Source organism: Artibeus jamaicensis, unplaced genomic scaffold (genome assembly GCF_021234435.1).
Source record: "Artibeus jamaicensis isolate MK-2021 breed Jamaican fruit bat unplaced genomic scaffold, CSHL_Jam_final scaffold_461, whole genome shotgun sequence".
NCBI lineage: Eukaryota > Metazoa > Chordata > Mammalia > Chiroptera > Phyllostomidae > Artibeus > Artibeus jamaicensis.
The window spans coordinates 2,124,874-2,129,920 of record NW_026522045.1 but is presented as its reverse complement, the minus strand read 5'-3'; the positions used below and the strand labels follow the sequence as shown (position 1 = coordinate 2,129,920).

Sequence of the window (5,047 nt, the reverse complement as noted above, 5' to 3'; positions counted from 1 at the left end):
CTCACAGGAGGTCTGGCCTGAATTCTGCACTGTGACCTTCCCTCTACTGACTAGCCATTCTGGGTTGGGTCCTACCATTCTTTCAGTGTATTCTCTGCCTATGAGTTTTTGGTTAGCAAAGCCACTGCACCCCCCCCAACCCCTCCACATGCACTGGCATGGGAGGTCTGGTCCCTGAGAAGCCTAGGGTCTTGCCTCAGCTCTCATTTTAAGATAGTTTCTGTATGGCCCCTACACTGTAGCCCCAGTTGCTAGTGGTTCTGTTCTCCACCCACTCCCTCTACCCTAGACACAGTCTTTCAAGGTTAGGGCTGCCCACCTCCTTTCAGATCCTCCAAAAGTTTTAGATAGAATTTCTCTCTGAGTATTTTCCATATGGCATTGGGAAAGGCCCCATAGCCATACAATAGTGCAAGGCAGTGGTGGTGTGCTGACCCTGCTTCCTCCAGAGATCTTCATCCCAGGGCCTGCCTTTCCCCCTCATGCTGTTTCTGGACCTACACCTCCCAGGACTTTTCTCACCTTCCTGGTAGTTCATGGGTCCTGAGCTGATCTACAGTTGCCCTGACTTTGTGCAGGCAGCAGTGCTGGGCTGTGCAGTGGTGGTGATCCAAGTAGAAAGCCTGGGCCATTGTTCCCCTGGAGTACCCTGGCTCCTGCATCCTCCTGTGCATCCCCCACACTCTAGTATGCATATGTGCCCACTCACAAATGTTTTCACTCACTCTCCGCTCTGTGTTATGATTTCATATTTGGTCTGTGTCAGATATAACTTCATATCTGATCCAGTACTGGCAGCAGATGAAGGGAGCTGCCAGCTAGCCATTCTGTCCCCAGTTTGGATCTACTTTTTTTTGTTTTTAACAGTAAAGTGAAAAGTGTGTCAGATTGCTTTGCTTTATTTTTTTATTCATAGATCATTTGATACTTTAAAGTTTGTATTTTGTTCAAGTAAAAGTAATTACATTTATAATGACTTTGTGTATGATCTTGGTCCTCTATTTTTTCAAACTGTGTATGTTAGTTTTATACTGGAAGCAATGATAAAATTAATATATCTCCTTTTCCTCCTCACTTCCTCTTCATCCTCTCAGCAATACAGTTTAGTTAGTAGTGTTATATTTTTATTACTTTCTTATGTAGTGTTTGACAGACTTATTCAACTACTGCTGGCATATCATGAGGAACAGTGGGAATGGTCTATCCTAGGTATAACAATAAGGAAGTATATTGTCTATAAGGAACTTAAAAACAATAACAAAAGTGACAACATGTCCACTTTTCATTATTACTATGCACCAGAAATTCTAATCTATGATAAAATACTCCTTCCTTCAGAGGCATATATGGTCACTCAAGCTATTGACCCCTCACTCCTTGGTGTACAACTTTATTCTATTACTTGATTACCAAATTTTAAATTATTTATTTTTTGCTTCTTTTTAAAATGTTACTCTTTGTAGATGTCACACAGGTCTAAAACTCATACTGTTAAATAATTATTTAAAAACCAGCCCTGGCTGTTGTAGCCCAGTGGATTAAGTGTGGGCCTGTGAACCAAAGGTCACCGTTTTGATTTCCAGTCCAAGAATATGTCTGGGTTGCGGGCCAGGCACCTCAGAGGCAACCACACATTGATGTTTCTCTCCCTGTCTTTCTTCTTCCCTTCTCCTCTCTAAAAATAAACAAACAAACACAAATAAATAAATAAATAAATAAACAAACAAATAAATAAATAAATAAATAAATAAATAAATAAAATCTTTAAAAAAATCAGGATGAAGCCCCTGATCCAGAGCTCAAAATAAAAAGCACAAAGGAATGGAGGTGGTAGGCTGAGGGGTATTCCTCCAACATCATCAAAAAACAGAAAATCAGGATCCTAAGCTCCTTCATGGGCCAATCAGGGTGTGGACCCATCTGTTAACTCTCAGATGCTTCTGACTGCATCACTTGGTGTCAGGAATAAGCAAGGGGCTGGTGGGAACAGCCATCTGAGTCCAGACATAAATATAATGGGAAGGACAAGTATTCTCCAGCTACAGATAGGATCACAGAGTTCAGCTATGGTAGGTAGGGACAAGGGAGGGGCTGGGAAGATGTATTGCAGCAATGCAGAACTATTTCCGCAGGGATTCTACTTTGCCTGGACAAGGCAGGAGCTCATACATTGTGGGTCCTCCTGATAATCCGAGGCTCCTGGCCAACCAGGTTAAACTTGAGGTCTTCCTTGAAGGCCATGTCTCCAATACACTTGTTGATTTTCTGCCTCTTGAAGACCCAGATTTCTTGTGTGACCTGCTGACTGAGCCTAATATCATGGCTGACCAGCATCATACCACAATCAAACTCATTGATAGCATCTACCAAGATGCTGATGGTCTCAACATTCAGGTGATTGTGGGCTTGTCCAGGAACAGTACATGGGGTTCTACCTGGCCACCCAGGCCAGACACACTCAGCACTCCTGCCCCTCAGACAGGTTCCCAGTCAGGCTCAACTGCTGTTTCCTAGTGTGACCATATTGCCCAATGATTTTTCTCATTTCTTCTTTCTCCTTAATCTCTGGATAGCACTTCATTGTGTACTCCAAAGACGAGTCTGGCCTGCAGAGTCCGCCTCTTGTGACTGATGACGAGAATAAATGCACAAGTGACAACAATCCTGTGGAGAAAAAGGGAACAGCACAATTACTCTCTCAAGGGGAGAGTGCCTACAGATGCCTCGGCCAGTCTCTCAAGAGGGGAGTGCCCCAACCCTTGCCTAGACAGGATTTTACTGTTTTCTTCGGGTCTTACATCAGAGAAAGATTTATTATCTATTACCTAGATATTATTGTCTACATTCTAGGTACAATCAAGAAAATGAAAATAATATGCAGAGGGGAATGGCGATGAGCTGATTAGCTCTGTCCTTGGGAAAAGTCATACAGGCTTTGGATATTACCTTGAAGATAGACAATACACATTTGTTATTTTAGAACAGGGTGATGGAGTTTTAGCAAGAGCAAGCCATAATAACAATCTGTGTGCATTTTCTAAGCCTGATTCCCATGGGAAAACTCGATTTGAAGGTCTGGCTCCTGCCCACCACCTTGCTTCTGTAGGTTTTCCATACAGAGCTGAGTCACATTTGCCAAACCAAAACAAACCAGTCCCCTACATTCTAAGTCAAGGGGCTTTTATAAATGCTGACTACCTTGATTTGAGAGTATTTTTGTATCATCCTGTCTATTAATAGTAGCTCTCAAATTAGCAGCTTCAGAAGAGATGACTTCTCCACTCCATTGGGCCCTACCAAAAGTACTTTTATGTCAAGATCAATACCAAATTCTAGAATGTTGTAGATGCAAGGCCCATCTTTTGTATACTTGAAGCTGTCATTCTACTCCATAATGACAGGTGGAATCTTACCCCATAGTGGGAAGTAAAATGACAATATCTTGTTGCTCACAGCCTTGTCAGTCCTGATACTATCATTTTCTGTATTCTCCTTGTTCTGGGCATGCAGGTTAACCTCAGCACTGCCATGACCGAACCTAGCAATGTAGTTCTTCATGTGAGCAATCTGATCTTGCTTCCAGTGAAATCTCTTCAGCTGATTCTCCAGCTCCAGATATGTCTTCACATATTCATCACAATCACCCATAGAATAGTTCAGTTTCTTGTTGTGCATGTGAATGATGTTGGTGCAAACACAATTCAGAAAGTCCTGGGAATGGGAGATGAGGACCAGGGTGCACTTAAAAGCTTTTAGATTCTCTTCTAACCACCCAAAAGAATTGAGGTACAGATGATGAGTGGGCTTGTCTAGGAGCAGCCTGAAAGGCTGAATGAAGAGGGCTCTGGCAATGGCACCCCTCATCTTCCAGCTCCCAATGAAATCTTTTACTCTCTTGTGCTGCATGGCAAGACTGAAACCCAGTCCTTGTAGGATCCACAAGGCCTCATCTCCATCTTTTCAGCATCCAGTTCCTCCAGATGCTCATAGAGTTCCATGAGCTTTTCACACTCTGCATCCTTGTGAGCCAGCCACTCGGCCTTCCTCTGCAGCACGGCCCACTCTGTGTTGACTCCCATTACACAGTGCAATGATGTCTTGTCACTAGGGGGCATCTCCCAGGTCGGATGGTAGATGCTGATATTCTCAGGGATGAGCAATTAACATTTCCCAATAACAGAAAGAAGTATGGACATTTTAACTCTATTTAAACCAATGAGGCCACAATACAGCTTGACTTTAATTCCATATTGCTATTACAGAGAAGCACTTGACTATGAAAGGTAAGGGAGAGGTTGAGAATGTGAATGCCAGTTTTATTGGGGTGAGACACAAGGATGCCAGTGACTGCTCAAGCAGCAGCATTCTTCATCTCTAAGTTTTCTAGTTCCTTGCTCAGAAGATCTACTTCTTTACTGTCTTGGCCATTTACCTTATTTTTGCCTCTTCCATCTGTGGTTTTGTGACAGCATTTCCATTTTCTTCAAGTCTCTTTCTGAGCCACTGTCATGCTCTAATAGCTTCCTTCTTTTTGGATGCTTTATTCTTGGCCAGGTGAGAGGGCATGGTGATGTACCACATTGGTAGATGTCTAGTAGAGTTCTTTCAGGGAGCTAAACCTCATTATTTGGCCTTTGTCACAACAGCTACTCCTTAGACCCCTCCTTGCTTTCCAATTTATTTTAATTGATATTGACTCCTAGCTGTTAAAGATAAGACACTCAGTAAAGCTGTTCTGCCTCCTGTCTCTGCTCTCTTTCTTCAGTTTCTGATTCTTATAGTTATGTTCTATTCTTTCATCGTTATTAGGACATGTATAATTTTATTGTGTTTATTCTCTGTGATTCACCCTATGATTTTTACTCTTATGTTTACTGTCAAATATTTTCAATGCTTACCCTTTGTTGTAGTTTCTCCAGTCATCTCCAAGTCTTCGTTGACTTGGGTTGTTATCTCATTACGTTTCTTCAGAAAAACTAATATATATTATTTCCTTACCTCTTCCATACTTGGTAGATTTTGTCCATTGACTTTGCTTTTGAAGGGC

The 5,047-nt window shown here is 42.2% G+C and overlaps 1 pseudogene; it reads right to left on the bottom strand.

Annotated features, from left to right (window-relative positions):
- Positions 1 to 2,163: 2,163 nt before the first annotated feature.
- LOC119065776 (ATP-binding cassette sub-family F member 2-like) lies at positions 2,164 to 4,566 on the bottom strand (annotated as a pseudogene).
- Between the last annotated feature and the right edge of the window lie 481 nt (positions 4,567 to 5,047).